Source organism: Dendrobates tinctorius, unplaced genomic scaffold, assembly GCF_039654945.1.
Source record: "Dendrobates tinctorius isolate UK_male_01 unplaced genomic scaffold, ASM3965494v1 ptg000162l, whole genome shotgun sequence".
Classification (NCBI taxonomy): Eukaryota; Metazoa; Chordata; class Amphibia; order Anura; family Dendrobatidae; genus Dendrobates; species Dendrobates tinctorius.
The window spans coordinates 53,512,766-53,531,074 of NW_027361829.1; the positions used below are offsets into that span (position 1 = coordinate 53,512,766).

Genomic DNA, 18,309 nt, shown 5'->3' on the forward strand with positions numbered 1-18,309 from the left:
TAAACCACTGTTAGGGCGAACGGCAGAGCTTGGAAGGGAAGGAGCGCCGTTTGACTTTTCAATGCAAAATTGGCTGGAATTGAGATCGGACGCCATGTCGTGTTTGGAGAGCCACTGATGTGCCTAAAGAGTGGAAACCCCCCACAAGTGACACTATTTTGGAAAGTAGACCCCCTAAGGAACTTATCTAGATGTGTGGTGAGCACTTTGAACCCCCAAGTTCTTCACAGAAGTTTACAACCTAGAGCCGTAAGAATAAAAAATCATATTTTTTTCACAGAAATGATATTTTGACCCCCAATTTTTAATTTTCCTAAGGGTAACAGGGGAAATTGGACCCCAAAAGTAGTTGTGCAATTTGTCCTGAGTATGCTGATACCCCATATATGGGGTAAACTACTGTTTGGGTGCATGGCAGAGCTCAGAAGGGAAGGAGCGCCATTTTACTATTTCAATGCAAAATTGGCTGGAATTAAGATCGGATGCCATTCCGTGTTTGTAGAGCCCCTGATGTGCCTAAACAGTGGAAACCCCCCACAAATGACCCCATTTTGGAAATTAGACCCCCCCAAGGAACTTATCTAGATGTGTGGTGAGCACTTTGAACGCCCAGGTGTTTCACTAAAGCTTCAAAATCCCGGCTGTGAATATAAAAAATCATATTTCTTTCCCACAAAAATGATCTTTTTGTCCCCAATTTTTAATTTTCCTAAAGGTAACAGGAGAAATTGGTCCCCAAAAGTTTCTGTCCAATTTGTCCTGAGTACGCTGATACCCCATATGTGGGAGACAACTACTGTTTGTTTCTAATAGATGTGCCTCTTCTGGGAAGCTGCAGGCTGCTATTTTTAGGTTGGGGGCCTATATCAATGTCCCCTTACCAGCCTGAGAATACCAGCCCCCAGCTGTGAGCTTTAGCAAGGCTGGTTGTCAAAAATAGTTGTCAAAAATAGGGGGGATCCCATGCCATTTTTTAAATTATTTATTTAAATAATTTAAAAAAACAGCATGGGGACTCCTCTATTCCTGATAACCAACCTTGCTGAAGCTGACAGCTGAGGATTGCAGCCCCCAGCTGTGAGTTTTGCCTGGCTGGTTAAAGAAAATACAGGGGAACCCACGCCATTTTCTTCATTCATTTATTTATTTATTTATAGCACAGGTGGCAGCTGATGAATACCCCCATCAGCTCCTGCTGTAACTCTTATTAGCAGCAGCATGGGTAGACTGATGGGAGTAATAGTCCCATCAGCCGCCACCTGCTGTCTCTTTTATCACTTAAATGTAACTCTCATCATTCTTCCCTGCTCACACTGATCACTGGCAGAGCAGGGGAGAATGATGAGAGCCGTGTTTAGCACCCAGCGCCGGGAAATAGTGCTTACTGCAATGCTTCTTCACTGGCGCCTCTTCGTGTGCTACTGATGCGGCACACGGTTGGCACACGGTTGCCACACGTATTACACACACGTACGCTGACATCTCCAGTACCGGAAATATCAGGACGTGTGAAAGAGGCCTTATAGTGGGTTGTTATGTTTAGCAGCTGTCACACTAAAAGATGCTTTTTATTGCAAAAAATAGTTTTTGCATCACCACATTTTGAGAGCTATAATTTTTCCATATTTTGTCCCACAGAGTCATGTGAAGTCTTGTTTTTTGCAGGACAAGCTGACGTTTTTACTGATACAAATTTTGGCCTCATGACATTTTTTGATTGCTTTCTATTCCAGTTTTTGGGATACAGAATGAGCAAAAATCAGCAAATCATGAATTTCTTTTTTTGGGGGGGATTTATACCATTCTGTGTGTGGTAAAATTGATAAGGCATTTTTATTCCTTTGGTCAGTATAATTACAGCGATACCTCAGTTTTTTTTTTATGTTTTGGCGCTTTTATATAATAAAAACTATTTTATTGAAAAAATAATTGTTTTTGCATCACTTTATTCTAACAGCTATAACTTTTTTATTTTTTGGCTGATGATGCTGTGCTGTGGCTCACTTTTTGCGGAACAAGATGACGTTTTCATCGGTACTACTGTATGTTTATTTATATCTGTCTTTTTCATCACATGTTATTCCACTTTTTGTTCTGTGGTATGATGATAAAGCATTGTTTTTTGCCTTTTTTATGGTGTTCACTAAAGGGGTTAACTGATGGGATAGTTTTATAGGTCGGATCGTTGCGGACGTGGCAATACCAAATATGTGTACTTTTAGTGTTTAGATTTTTTTTCAATCAAATATATATTTATTGATAGAATATAAATTGTTTTTTATTAATATTTCTGTTTTTTTTTTTAAATATTTTCACAATTATTTCAATATTTTTTTTTACTCTTTCCTAACTTTTTTACTTAGTCTCACTATGGGACAATCATTTTTTGCAGGCTGATCGCTTCTATAGTATGCAGATGAAGCAGCATCTGCATACTATAGAAGCTGTCAGCGCTGCACTGACACAGGGATACTTGCCAATCATACACTGTGCATGATCAGCAAGTTTCCTAGCTCTGGTGAGCCGGATGTCGTCATGACGATATCCACTCATCATGACAACGATGGGGACCACGTGCCACATCGAGGGGTCTCCGATCCAAAGGCAGAGGGGCTGTCAGCCCCTGTACAGGCTTCCAGAATTTTGGGGGTTTAAGTGCTGGGAGCAGTCTGTGATGGCTCCTGGCACTTAGTGCCAGGTGTTAGCTGTGAGAATCAGCTGACACCCGGCTGCGATCGGCCGCGCACCCCCCGTGTGTGCAGCCGGTCATGATGACGTAATATTCCGTCCACTGTCAAATTGGCACTGGGCACATGGATGGAATATTACATCTAATGTTAGAAAGGGGTTAATGACATTGGCTACATGTTTGACGTTGACTCTCTTTAAAACAAATTTGGTGCTATTCAGATACCATTACATGATGGATAAGTATCTGTCTGTGTTTCTACGCATTGAGGGCACCATTAATCCTACCAAGTCCCCAACTCCATTGGCTGAAATATAGGCCCAACCTTGCAAGGAGCCTCCAGCATTAGAGAGTATTCCCCGCAGACACTCATTGTACTGCTCTCCAGCCCTTGAAATGAACAAATTGCCTTCAAGTTGTTAATTGATATAAAAATAATGATAACTATAATAAACTATTAATACCTCTATTTTTTAAAGCATTCTTAGTTTGCAGCATTTTTCACACATACCTAAAACTTTTGGACAGTACTGAATGTCCTACAATATAACTACATCCATGCTTTTTCTAATTTCTAATTTCTTTTTCTGATTTTAGTGTATGTCTGACACTCTCTTTTTATATATATTTTTTATCTTCACTGTTTGTTTATATCTGTATATACACAAGGCGACCCAGCAGCATTTTAAACACAAGAGGTGGTATTACTAAAGTAGTAACCCACCAAAGAAATATATCTCAAACTCCGTGAATGAATATATAAATAGGAGAACAACTGGAGTATCGAATAATATGAGTAGAAAAATATATATATAAATTTTATTAGAAAATCATAAATCTATAAAAGATACAATAACCAGACACTTAATACAAGACAAGTACCCAAATCAGTGGGAGAAATGTGCAGCAATAGTCACAGGTAATGCAGCCCAAAGGTATATATAAATAAACTGTGATCAACACAAAAGGCTGAGTAAGAAGTAAAATGGCAAGCTTAAGTAAAGCCAAATGGCACATGTACATAATTGCCACAGAAAAAATATGGGCAAGTAAAAGCACCACTTACCACAATAAACCTCCACAGCCAGATGATAAGAGTCCCGACGCGCGTCTCGCGTCCACATGCGTCGCTTTCCTTGAGAAAGCGACCCGTGTGTACGCAAAATGCACGTCGGGACTCTTATCATCTGGCTGTGGGGGTCGTGCAATTATTGTGGTAAGCCGTACTTTTACTTGCCCATATTTTTTCTGTGGCAATTAATATTACTTAATATTTAATGTACTAAATATGAAAAAATTAAAACTGTTTAAACACACAAATTTCATATTTATGCTTGGTTTGCACTTATGATTATTTATAAAAGAAATTAAAAATTGTATTTACTTTGTTTTCAGTTAATAATTTACTTTTCATATGTTTTTAATTTTGATTTCAACTAAGGCATATATATATATAATATTTATGTATTTTTTTATTTTTTAATGCAATCATTTTATTTATTTTTATTGATATATTTTATTATATTTTGTCCTTCAGTGCAACTTTTTAATTTATTTTCATACCTATTTTTATTGCAAATGAAGTAATTCCTTCAAAAGTTTCCTAATTAGTAAAAGTTACTGTAGGAGGTAAATGCTACATTAAAAATCCATTACTGGGAACGCGTTTTGCAGTGACTCAATTTTATAATATCAAGTTTGACATTTTTTTCCAAAACAGGTGAAATTCATTGGGAGCATGAACCTGAGTTTCTGTAATTTCTGTATTTCCATATTCATATTCATATTAACACCTTTACATGCTTCACGATCATGTAATTTATATAAATGAAGTTTTGGAGTTGTAAAATGTTTTACTATTGCCAGCGACACCAACAGGGCGGGTATTCACTGGGTATGCTAAATGTAGATACATTTGCCCTGCTTTATGTTTATATTGCATACAATTAGTACAATTAAAACATAATTAATGTATTGTGTGAGCATTGTATTAGAAAATTGAATCTTCACAAAATATTTTGCATAAAAAAGCCATACTATGATATTAGAAAGTGGACAGCTACTTTAAGCTTCTAGCATATGAGCTATAGATAAGTTCAATAGGCAAGACTGGCAATACAAAACACGATTTCTGTTTTAAACTGCCCTGTAAGGGGTAAAAGTAATGCATTAAAATGGTCTGTGATTTCTCTGAAATTTCAACCCTATCCTCTAAAGATAAAATGCAGAAGATTAGTTTGATTACTTTTAGCTCCATCTCTAATTAAATTATTGCGACCACTCATGTATCACAGGTATGCAAAATCATGATTTATGAAAATTGTTTCAAATCCAATGACCGATTCTTATGTTTTCTTCTGCCCTGATTTAAAAAAAACCCTTCTATTGGGGTGTGTCTGTGATGCTATGCTTGGAGGACACTTGACTTAGGAGCTGCTGTCAGGCAATACATTTAACACAACTTGCAGTGCCTGCATCGGCTTTTTATTTCCCCCGATGGGTCCCAGGAGAATCAGGACCCCTGTACAGACATGAGCGGTGTTGGCTGTTCCCGTTACAGCCCTGGATGCCTTCCTCCTGTGAGAGCAGGCGGGCTCGGTGGTTCCAGTGCCATCTTGTCGTATGGAGGAGGTGACTGCAATGCATGAGGCGGTCGCTGCGTTCGGTGGTCTGGACAAAGAAGAGTTACAGATTCCGGCCGGAAAGGATGAGCTTGGAGGAGGATGAGCATATAGGAGATGGCCCCCAGGATGGTGTGTAGGACCGAGGCTAATCTATACAACCCAGCCTAAAAGATGACGGTTCAGCACAGGTAGAATTTGGAGGCCCTCACCTATACTCCTACTACTTCAGACTGCTGGACCCTCTACACTGCCTAAGACTAAGAAATCCCCCAGAGGAAAAACAGAGTAGATGTGGAAGCATGGGACACTCTTTTTCCCCAAAAAACATTATAGCATCCAACAGGGGAACGGGACTAGAGTCCTATGAGGAGGAAGTGGGTCTGACGGTGGTCCCCCCAAACTTCCAGGATGAAAATCCTTTCACATTTCCCTTCCAGGAAGGACTTTAAATCTCTGATAGCAGGGGTTCAGGACACATGCAGGTCTAAAATAGCCTGTGTGAGACAGGATTTGCATCTTTTGTCTGGTTGGTTAGACACTCTGGAGGAGGATTGTGATACCACTAAATCCCATGTAGCTGATTTGCACCAGCTAACACTTTCACACCAAAGATATGTAAAAGACTTCCTGGTTCAATTTGAAGATCTTGATAATAGGGGAAGGAGATGTAATATCAGGATTAGAGGCATCCCAGAACCTAACAACCATGAAAATCTCAAACTAAAGGCCCCGTCACACAAAGCGATCTCTCTAGCAACATCGCTGATTTTGTGACGCCACAGCGATCTTGCCAGCGAGATCGCTGTGTGTGATCAGCAACCGGCCCCCATGCCAGGTATCGTTGATCGTGCTCAATCGGCCTGGGCCATTTTTTGATCGCTGGTCTCCCGCTGGCCAGCACGCATTGCTGCGTGTAGCAGCAAGAAACTAGCGATCAGCAACGCTGGTTTCTAATGTAAACATCGGGTATCCAGGAGCCGTGGCTCTTCGATACCCGCTGTTTACCTTGGAAACCGGTGTACACGCTGGTTTCCAAGGTAAACAGCGGGTATCCAGGAACCGCGTGGCTCTTAGATACCCGATGTTTACCTTGGAAACCAGCGTGTATGCCGGTTTCCAAGGTAAACAGCGGGTATCCAAGAGCTGCGGCTCCTGGATACCCAATGTTTACATTAGAAACCAGCTTGCTCGCTGGTCCTGATCGCTGGAGGGGCTGTCTATGTGACAGTTCACCAGCGATCAGACTAACAATGTCCCAGCGATCCCATCCATGTCGGATCGTTGTTGGGATTGCTGGGACATCGTTATGTGTAACGGGGCCTTAACTCTTCAAACGATCTTTAAATCTGTTCTCAGGAATCCCCATTCAATGTTTATTAAATTTGACAGAGCTCACCATGCTCTGCAGCCTAAAGAGTCAACACCATATCCATGTAACATCATCTGTTTGTCTTCATGATTATGAGACACATCAGGTGGGCTGCGCTGACTGAAAGTCTTTGTCAAGAAACGCGTTGATTTAACCCATGTGCTATATACACGGTCTGATGTGGTCCTTTCCTTGTTTTATCTAAATGGAAAAAAAGTTAATTTTTAACTGCCACTTACTTTGCTGGATCCTTCCATCCTGCTTTTTTTTTCTTATGTTTGCTCAATTGGAGCCGTGCTGGGCGTTAGCTGGTGGTGAAGAGTTATCACAGTGGGGAGCTAACTAAACTTTTCCTTTTTTCTTGATTTTGTGAAAGGTTCCTGTCCAGCACAGAAATGTGGTGATATTAATAAAAAAATTAGAATCCCAATGCTCTTCTTTCCCACAGTGCAGCCCACCTAACCGTGACAGCTTCCAATTTTGCGTTTATAGTAGTTTTGTCAAATTTCTGATAGTTACTACATGGTTTAAGACCTCCATATTTTAAAACTGCCAGGCTAAGATTATAAATGGCACTTGAGAACAGGAATTCATAAGCTTAAAGGGAATTTGTCAGTAGGATCATCCCTACAATGCCGTCTATGTGGGTATGTGTTTCATAGGAAACTGAATAAATTATACCTTGATATCTGTAATCCGATGACTTAATCCAGAGAAATCTGTGTTGACTTTTTTTATGTAAATAGGTTGTTTTAGGCTATGGGAAGGACACTGGTCTACATGAGAATCTGTCTCCAGAGATTATTTAACATGAGGGGGTAATTACCAGTTCCAGCTTCCATCCCACAGGCAGATATGGTTGTAATATTGTTACAATACAGCAGAGCAAAAGTGTGTTTGCAAGAAGACACACTGGAAATGCTACCTTTATTTAAGATAAACTCTGAAGGCAGATTCTCATGCAGATCAGCGTCTAGCCCTTAGATCTGAACTTTACGTATAATAATAATATAGTTTTGTTTGGAATAAGACATCTGTACAGTACATGGCGCAGAGTGGTAGCCGTGAGCGAGGTACTTGTCTTCCACGCCCCAGCAAGCTACATAAAAAAGGGGGTCCTGGCTAGGCGTGTATACATTGGCTATCTCAGCGATTCACCTATACAGACCGCATGGTGCCGTTGTACCAGATGTTATGGAGTTAATTGAGGGAGACCATAATTCAAAAATAAACTTTTTACTGAAGAATAACTTAGTAGGAACTATATACAGCAAATTCTAGTTATACATCTTCATGGACATTTCTTTAGTAACATTGAATATCATTTCCTTCTCTACTGGAGTCACTCTATCTTCATCCATTACTATCTCATGTCCTAACACAACCTAGTATGTAGGGGAGAAGAGACAGAGGTGCAGTAACGATGTGCACACCTTGAGTCATGAAATGCATAAAAATATAATACTTTATTAAACAAAAACTATATCCTAAAATCCACAGGTAGTGAAATCCACAAAAGACTTCAAGCTATCATAGATGTTAGAGGGGGCAATACATGGCATTAAGAAATGGGGTATGTGAAATTTTGATCAGGGTCACTTGGCTTTCTTCTGGTGACTTGACCATGCAGCCTGCTAGTTTTCAGAGAGTCTAGTATTTCATCTGATGTTATTTGTGGGTTTTTCTTTGCATCCTGATCAGTTTTCCTGGCATTTGACACAGATCATGTGGCGCCCCTGAGGGTCCAGTCACCACAGAGGTACTGCACCTCATCCAGAGGTGTGGTGCCCCACCCTCAGGTAAGGAGGGAGCACCACCCAGGACTCCTATCACTCGCGCACAACACACGCTAGTTAGTCAGGGCATCTGGGTGTACCCTTTGGGAGGATGGCCTCATCCCAGGCTGGCTAGGAAAGGGTGTTGGGAAGCGAGTGGGCAAGGTAGGTAGAAGGGGAGGAGCTTAGGCAGTGGAGAGATTGAGGACATCCAATCAGGGAGAGAAAGGTGACAGTTGGTGGGAGGAGCTAGTCCTGAGGTAGATATATCTTTCCAGAAACTAGTCAGTCGGTGACAGGACCAGCGAGAGAGCAGGACTGACGTGAGGAGAGTTAGAGAAAGAGAGACACCACTAATAAGAAGAAGCTCCCAGGAGAATAGAAGGGGACCTAGGGGCACGGGTAGTGCGACTGGCCACCCGTGGGCCCGCATCCTGGAAAGGAAGGACCAGACCACAGTAAGGGAACCAACCCCTGAGTCTAGCGGAGAATACCAAACAAGGCTCAACTAGTAAGTTGGAGGCTGTAGTGACTGTAGTGCGACAGCCAAATCCACTAGCAATACTCCAGAAGGCAGCCGTTGAGATAAAGGACCCCGGGGCCTGACCCACGTCGCTCGGCAAGGTCCGAGGCTGCTGGATGAGGGACACTGCTGGTGAGGGCATAGAGCGAGAGAAAGACGGCCAAGAAAGAGGAACAAAAAGAGGAGTCTTGAAACGGTGTTCCTGATCTACCTGGGATCTACTCCAAAGACATACTGATAGGGTATATAGATTGTGAGCCCCACCCGGGACAGTGATGAAAATGTGTGCAAACTGTAAAGCGCTGCGGAATATGTTAGCGCTATATAAAAATAAAGATTTATTTTTTTTTTTACCTGGGAGTTGGCTGGACCCCTCACCCGGAGGACACGGTACCAAGTGGACACCTGTGCACATAAGACAACAGTGAGTAAAAACTCTGAAACTGCACCCATCTGTGTCCTTCGTGTCCTTAACATCTCACCTGCTTTACACCACATTTCACCATCACCGTCACCGGCTCACAAGCACCATCTTAACTGCCCTGGGACACAGCTCTGCCCGTGGAGAGCTACACCATCTCTGCTGCTGCCGCACCACCGTTCCAGAGGATCTGTATAGCAGGATCGGCTACCCTAGCCGATTGTCACGGGTGGCGTCACGATTCCGCTTTCCCCAATTAATTATCCCACCATCTTCCCCCTCATTGAACTTCCAACTTCTTTATTGGACACCCAGGGCCACGGACCGGGTCACCATCACCACCGTGACATATTTCCCCCTTAAAAGAGCCTGAAAGGCCCGGTACCGAGTTCCCCCGGCCCTGCTGGGCATTCCAACCACAGGTGAGGATGTTCCCTTTATTAGCCATTCAAACCCATTTGTGTCAACTTCTGTGCATGTTATCAGGCCAAAATCATCAGGGTATGTGAACTTTTTATCAGGATCATTTGGATGTTTTGGTTTGTCATTATGATTTAAAAAGAGAAAACACAGTAGTTTGACAAAAAATGGCTTCACCCAACCACTAACCTTGAGTGGAGAAAACATTTTGGTGTTATCATTCATATTCTCTGAAAAAAGGCCAATAAAGCAAAAATTCTGCCGGGTATGTAAACTTTTGAGCACAACTGTATATTATGTGTCTAGGCTAATACACCACAGGGGTCTTCCATGGGCAATATTTTTTTCTATTATAGCATGTATTTTTTAAGGCATATATTGTTTGCTTAGGGCTGTCTGGTATATAATTATCCTTGAACCTTGATACTAATCCCTGTTGATACAGTCTTCTATGTGGGTTTACCTATGCTATTATAATACTTGGTATTCAGGTATATATTCTAATTGTGAACAAGCTGTTTGTTCTGTCCTGCCTGTATCTGATTTAAGCCCACTCTGAGGAGATATAATACTTACTATCCAATATCACCATACTCATGTTTATCACAACTTTGGTTATATTATGTGGCGTATTGATATCTATTCATTGGGTTTATGTGTGTTTCATGTTATAAATGGATTTTAGGATATATTTTTTGCTTAATTGTGTTATATTTTTATATAATTCATGACTCGAGGTGTGTACATCGTTATTGCATCTCTGTCTCTTCTCCCCTACATTAGTCAGGCACCAATTGTGCAAGTTTTCCCTCTTAAACAGATGAGAGAGGCCTGTAATTGACATCATAGGTAGACCACAGCTATGAGAGTCAAAATGAGAAAACAAATCCAGAAAATCACCTTGTCTGATTTGGCAAGATTTATTTTTCAAATTATGGTGGAAAATAAGTATTTGGTCACCTAAAAACATGCAAGATTTCTGGCTCTCGCAGACCTGTTACTTCTTCTTTTAGATGCTCCTCTGTCCTCCACTCATTACCTGTAGTAATGGCCCCTGTTTGAACTTGTTATCAGTATAAAAGACACCTGTCCACAACCTCAAAAAGCCACACTCCAAACTCCACTATGGTGAAGACCAAAGAGCTGTCGAAGGACACCAGAAACAAAATTGTAGCCCTATTCCAGGCTGGGAAGACTGAATCTGCACTAGGCAAGCAGCTTGGTGTGATGAAATCAACTGTGGGAGCAATATGTCAGGAACACTGCACTGTACTTGCTCACTGAGCCAGTGCGCGTGTCCTGAGTAAGACAAACTGTGCTCTAAAATACCTGAGGAGCGGGCAGCAGCAGAGAAGATGCGTGCTTCAGACCCGCAGGACCTGAAGCATGTGACTGCTGGGGACATGGCCTAAACTCCAGAGAGCTAGGAGCTGAAGGAAAACTCCTAGTAGGGTAACTACGGGACAAAGTTACCAAGGGGCATAGACAGAGATGTAAACAGATCAGGCCAGGGTCAAAGCACAAGATAGCACGACAATACCACAGGATTAGATAGAATGGATAGTCAGGACGTAGGCAAGAAGTCAGAAACCAGAGAAACAGATATACAGTACAGAATCAACAGGCAAACTCACAATGGGGGACAGAACCAGGACAGAACCATATAAGCAAGCTAGAAGACAACGAACAGGCACAGGTACACAGGGGTCAACACACTCGGCCAAAGGCAAAAGTATAACTGACAGGGATTGGAGTTTCCCAGGGCTATAAGAAGCTCTCCCTGAACCAAAGAGAGGCCACAATAATTAATCCCAGTCCTGCAGGTCAAAACCTGCACTGGTATCATGACATTAACCCCTGACGTGCAGGTCAAAACCTGCACTGGTATCATGACACAATAATAAGAAAATGGAAGACATACAAGACCACTGATAATCTCCCTCAATCTGGGGCACAAGAAAGGTGAGCAAAAATCCCAGAACCACAGGGGGAACCTAGTGAATGACCTGCATAGAGCTGGGAGCACCATAACAAAGGCTACCATCAGTAACACACTACGCCGCCAGGGACTCAGATCCTGTAGTGCCAGATGTGTCCCCCTGCTTAAGCCAGTACATGTCTAGGCCCGTTTGAAGTTTGCTAGAGAGCATTTGGATTATCCAGAAGAGTATTGGGAGACTGTCATATGGTCTGATGAAACCAAAGTAGAACTGCTTGGTAGAAACAAAACTCGTCATATTTGGAGGAGACAGAATGCTGAGTTGCATCCAAAGAACACCATACCTACTGTGAAGCATGGGGGTAGCAACATCATGGTTTGGAGCTGTTTCTCTTCAAAGGGACCAGGACAACTGATCCGTGTACATGAAAGAATGAATGGGGCCATGTATCATGAGATTTTGAGTGCAAACTTTCTTCCATCAGCAAGGGCATTGAAAATGAAACATGGATGGGTCTTTCAGCACGATAATGATCCCAAGCACAATGCCAGGGCAACAAAGAAGAGGCTTCGTCAGAAGCATATGTAGGTCCTGGAGTGGCCTAGCCAGTAGCCAGATCTCAACCCCATAGAAAACCTTTGGAGGGATTTGAAAGTCTGTGTTGCCCAGCAACAGGCCCAAAAGATCACTGCTCTAGAGGAGATCTGCATGGAGGAATGGGCCTACATACCACCAACAGTGTGTGTCAATCGTATGAAGACTTACAGAAAACGTTTGACCTCTGTCATTGCCAACAAAGGATATATAACAAAATATTGAGATGAACTTTTGTTAATGACCAATTACTTATTTTCCACCATAATTTGCTAAATAAATCTTGCCAAATCAGACAAGGTGATTTTCTTGATTTGTTTTCTCATTTTGACTCTCATAGTTGTGATCTACCTATGATGTCAATTGCAGGCCTCTCTCATCTTTTTAAGAGGGAGAACTTAAGAGGGAGAACTTGCACATTTGGTGGCTGACTAAATACTTTTTTCCCCACTGTATATGATTGTCTTGATTTCATAATGATGCACCCTAACATTATATATTAGCCAGGTCCGGACTGGCCTTCTGGCAATTCTGGCAAATGCCAGAAGGGCCTCTCTGGTCGTGGGCTGCCTTGTCTGCTATGTTCTTAACAGAATAGGTGTTCTCAAGACTCCCACACTGTTAAGAGTTGTGACGGAGCACAAACTCGCTGACTCCATTACTTACCTCAGCAGGCCACAGGTATCATTAGAGACATTGGTCTTGTAGTAAATCTTCCTTTCCGCCATCCAGGGTAATATTTTTAATATATACCATCTGGTTCTTAAGGATGGGGACAACATGGGCCAGTGTGATTTCAAATGCCAGGGCTGAATTTCATCTCTAGTCCACACCTGATATTAGCTGTGCATCTTTCAATTTCTTGTTGCTAACACAACCTAGCACACTACTTGGGGAGCTTCCCACATTCTCAATACTGTCACTACAGTCTAGTAGGCAAGAGTCCTAAGCTCCAACCAATGGAATTGCACACTCCTCTCTGTAGTTGAGTTTCTGTGCCAATATGGAAGTTACTCAGCTTCTTTGACTACTGACATCTCCAAACTACCACGCAGGGCATTTTCTCTTCTTTCTTTCCTTTCTCTGCTTTGTTCCATTACCTTTTCCAGCTCCAAACTCATTACCTTCTTTCTAGGCTTCCTTCTTCATGCCCTGATAGATCTTCCTTTTCTCCCTATCTATCTCTGTTATGTCTCTGGACTGCTACTCTCTTCATGCTGTTCTGCTAACCAGCCAGACTTGAGGTCTGCTACAGCTGCAAGCTGGGCCCTATCTGATCTCCAACCAAAAAGTCTTCTGTCTTTTCACATAGCTCGATCCTGGGCTAGTCCTAACTGTGAACCCGTCAGTGCCTGCTCACTACCGTTGGCTGTGCAGAACACCGCTTCATCACATAATGATACATAACAATGTAAAACAATAAATGTGCAAAACATTGCATTATATCAACACAGATTATTCAAGGGGCGTGGGCAGCATGTCCGCCTCCATACACATCGGAGAGCAAATATCAAGGTATCATTTTATTCAGCTTCCTATGACCTCCATGCCCATATAAACATCTTAGGACAGTTGATACTAATGACAGATTACCTCTAAATAGCCATCGGTGCCACACATGGAGCCAACACAAACCAGAAGTAAACCCCCGAACTCCCAGCCTTGATATCACCACGGATCATAGAAACTTTACACAGGACCACCGTGTTGTTGCCCACAATAAGGGTGCAGCACTGCCTGGCAATAGAAGCAAAAGGAGTGGGGGCAAGTACCGACATGGAAGTCACATAACCAAACTGTGGCCAATGTATTCCAAACAAAAGTCAGATATTGATGTTGTGGTTATTTTTTCCAGGTTCATACAAATGAAGGGGAAGGGAGTTTGGTTTATGTTCCCTACAGTCTGTTCTTTTCCCCGTCATATTATCTGAAGAACGATGACTTCTCTTCTTTACAACTTTAAACTGTCACAGTTCTGCACAATGTATTTCAGTAAAGGTTTTCGTATGTTTTTTTAAGGTTCACCAACAGTCTGTAGTATTTGTGTGAACCCTAGTTCCACTCAACTTTAGAGCAGTTTTGGATAAACATAAAAAATTTATATTAAAACAGAAATATTAGTAATGAGAAAATGAAATGTTATGAAAACAGCTTTGGGAAATCTTACAACTGGCATGTTTTCAAGAAAGCAGGATCAATTTAACACCCACTATGTTACTTTCCAGATCAGGACTTCTGTCTTCCCTTATAGAATTGAACTTCCTGAAGAGTAAATGCTTAGCTTCTGACCTTTTCAACTTGGAAATTATGTTATGTATTTCATAAAATAAATTTCAAAAAGTTTCCATAACCAAAGATTAATAAATACTATTCTAATAACAGGACTAATGGCTAAAACGGAAAATGTCTGAAAAAGTAGTCTTTAAAAGATGTCATTTCTCTCTCCTCTTGTGAATGCCGCTCTGTCTATGTATTTTGTTAAGATTTTCCTGCTAAATCTGGAAAAAGAACTTCCTCAACATGTCACTGTTAGGTAATGTCACTGTTTGAGATTACGGTACCTCCATCCTGTTGTAAGTTCTCAGCCGGTAATATAGACAGTCTGACCTTGTTTCTGCGGAATTGCCTGATATTATTCTAAAATAGCAATGCTCATTAGTCATTATGTTGTTTTTTAAAGAAATATTTTTAGATTAGGACAGCAGAAAAAGCAATTATTACATTCCAGAACAATGGACAGTGAAATGTTTCTTTCTATCTATGTTGTTTATACAGGTAACAATTTGATTTTGCAGCTGCCTTTCACTTCTCAAAAAAATCCAGCATTATTTAGTCTTATGTGCTAATATATGAGCTATAAAAAGCCTTAGGTGGTGTAAATAATTTTCTTAATGGTATAACTTTGCAAATTAAATCCACATGTTCTTGTCTTGAGTATTGAGTTTATAGGATGATATGGAACCTCTGTGGTTCTCAAATTGTAAAAAAAATTGCTCAAATATGATTATGTTACAGAATCAATGCCATTCGGGTCCCATGCTGATGATCATCAAAACTGGGTTATTTAAGAGTGTGGTTTAAAACTAACATTGATTTAATTCTCAATGTCTATCCATCCAATGTAATAATCTAATCATTTTTTCTAATATATTTTAATTACAAAGTACCTATCATTCCCTCTCTGCTCTCTCTAACTGCTTTTTTTTTACTACTTCAAGTTTAACACTTCATTTGAAAATCCCCAGTGCAATGTCATCAAAGGGCAGAGGTCAACGGATAGACAGTCGCACTCAAAATTGAATGTCACTTGCATCAGAGTCATTAAAGGAATTATTATGATTTTTATTTATTTTTTTCAATAAATCAAGAAAAGTGAAAAAACACCGCAAACAGAGATCAGATTCCAAACATGAGTATTACACGGTTACATTTCGACCTATACCTAGGTCTTTCTCAAACCATACTGCAAGATAAAAAATGCAAAGAAAAATTGTTTACTACACTAAACAAAGTGATCAAGATAATGTACAAATGGCTAGAGACATAGTGGACATAAATATGTACAAAATTAATAAAATATAAAAAGGGTGTATGCTGAAAAACCCTATAGATACAAAATATATAAACATCTATATATGCACACATAGGACTACACATGGATCTGCGCAATAACAGGAACGCAGTGTAAGACAAGAAGATGGTCATAGGAGATATTGCAGACTATTGGCAAACAAATATACAATACTAATCATAATGTGCTTGGATAAATGGAAAACGAAAATGGGTGGTGGAGGAGAGCGGCTGGCTCAGGAAAGTATTGCAAACATGAGATACTAACCTCAATAGGAGTGTCAAGGTATATGGAAAGAGGACAATTTTTCAGAGTCCCAAAGTAAGGGCTGTGGGGAAAAAGGAGAGATAATAAGAAAAAAGGAGAGATAATAAGAAAAAAGGAACAGAGGGTAAGCAGGGCGCCAGGGGTGCTGCTGTACTGACCTGTGGCAAGAGAGCGGCAGGGATCTGCGGTGTTGTGGGTGGAGGCAATAATGCCTCGGTTTATATATGTTGAGAGTCACTATGAGGCTGGGAGGAGGGGAGATTACGGGCGCAGGTGTCCAAGAGCTAGTAAGCGACGTCATGACGTCGGTAAGAGGCTGGGAGCGTCTGAGGTGGAGATTTCACTTGGAGCAAGCGCTGTAGGAGGAGAGATCCATAACAACAATAATCCTTCCTCATCTTTATGCTCGCTCTTTTACTCCCACCACTTTTGATCCCATCACCTGACACTATTCCTCTTTTTTTCCTTTTCTTTCTTCTTGTTGTTTCCCTATTGCTTCATTCATTCTAACACACCGCTCTCCATACTTTCAATTTGGTTTCTTTCCCCTTTCATTCAGTACACTCCTCGTTTTCCTTCTTCCCTTCCCTATTTTTCTTCCCCTACCTGTCCCTTTTCCCTTATCTCTGTTTCCTCATAGCCTCACACACTACACAGGCGCCATAGCGCGCATCTGTTTACATTTCTCCTGCTCAGTCACGCAGGCGCCCTGCCCCCTCCTGCTCTCTCCTCCTACAGCGCTTGCTCCAAGTGAAATCTCCTCCTCAGACGCTCCCAGCCTCTTACCGACGTCATGACAGGGCAGTTAAACGTGAGGTAAAGAGATCTTTCTGGAAGATCCTGTCAGTTCAAGACAGGCAGCTGATCTGTGAAGAGGGAAAGGACAAGAAAGAACAGAGACTGAAAGACTCTAAGGAAGCTAAAATACTGCATATAGCAGACCCCTGAGTGAAGCACTAATAAAGAGAAAAGGGACATCAGAGTCCTAGGCTGACAGGAGCTGTAAGTCCTGATAGCCGAATCTGAAAGTACAGGGGATTGTAAATTCCTGTGCACATCAATCACCTGAGGGCACGGCAGCGGATAAGGAGCCCGGGGCAGATGGTGAAGAGAATGGTACCCGTGGAATAGACTCACGCTGACAGCCGTACAGGTTAGTGAAACCATCACGATATAAGGGTCGCAGCATAGTTATATACAGCGGAGACCGACACACAAAGCGCAGAAAGGAAGGTCCTAAATCCCCACCTGGCAAGGTGGATCCCCTGAATGCCTCCAGGCAAGCCGGACTCATTCGATCACCTGTATGTGGTACTCCGGACTGCAACCTATTACCAGTAAAAGGTAAAGAAACTGCACCTCTCTGTGTCTTTCTCTAAATTATCTGCACCCCAATGTTTACAGCCACTTTTACTATTTATTTAACATTTTTGCCCTGGGACTGCAGCCCTACCTGTGGAGGGCTACAACATCATAGCTGCGCCCAACATCCATCCCAGAGAAGCAACACCACAGCGCTGGTCACCTCTGACTAGAATACCACAGGTGGCGTCACGTATTTCACCATCTAATAACTTTATTTTCATTTTTACCACATAATTACCTCACAACTTACCCCTATTTTATTACTGGATGCCTCTGGGCCACGGACCGGGTCGCCGCCGCCGTGACACCGTCCCCCATTGAAGTCAACTGGCCCGGTACCGAGTACCCCCAGGCCCCGCGGGGCGCTCCATATCCCTTCACTGTACAAGCATAAAATGGCACTCCTTGTATGGTCCCAACTTTTATGCAGGCTATGATACCACTCCTCCCAGATTGTCTGTTCTAATACACGCTGCCAACCAATCAGGTGCCAGCAGCTGATATACTAGTGTACACATTACTAGGGGCGCTTGTCAGTGGCATCATGCTCTCCCAACTCTTGAACGCTGAAGTCAACTGCTGACCTCAGAAGAGGATGCTGTGTGGTGGTGGTTCAAAGGGAAGGTGAGTAGAATTGTTTATTTTTTTTTCTATGCATTAACAGCGGCAGAAAAAGAGGACAGATACCAGGATGGGGCCCAGGATAAGGGACCTATTACCGGTATAAGGGACATATTACAAGTACAGGGCC

The 18,309-nt window shown here is 41.9% G+C and overlaps 1 long non-coding RNA gene across 1 annotated transcript; it reads right to left on the minus strand.

The window, feature by feature from the left end:
* Positions 1 to 15,713: 15,713 nt before the first annotated feature.
* Positions 15,714 to 16,409, minus strand: LOC141052590 (uncharacterized). The gene is made up of 3 exons (XR_012220851.1): positions 16,352 to 16,409; positions 16,194 to 16,254; positions 15,714 to 15,818 (listed from the first exon to the last, which is right to left on the minus strand). It is a non-coding gene; the product is annotated as an uncharacterized lncRNA (long non-coding RNA).
* Positions 16,410 to 18,309: the final 1,900 nt, after the last annotated feature.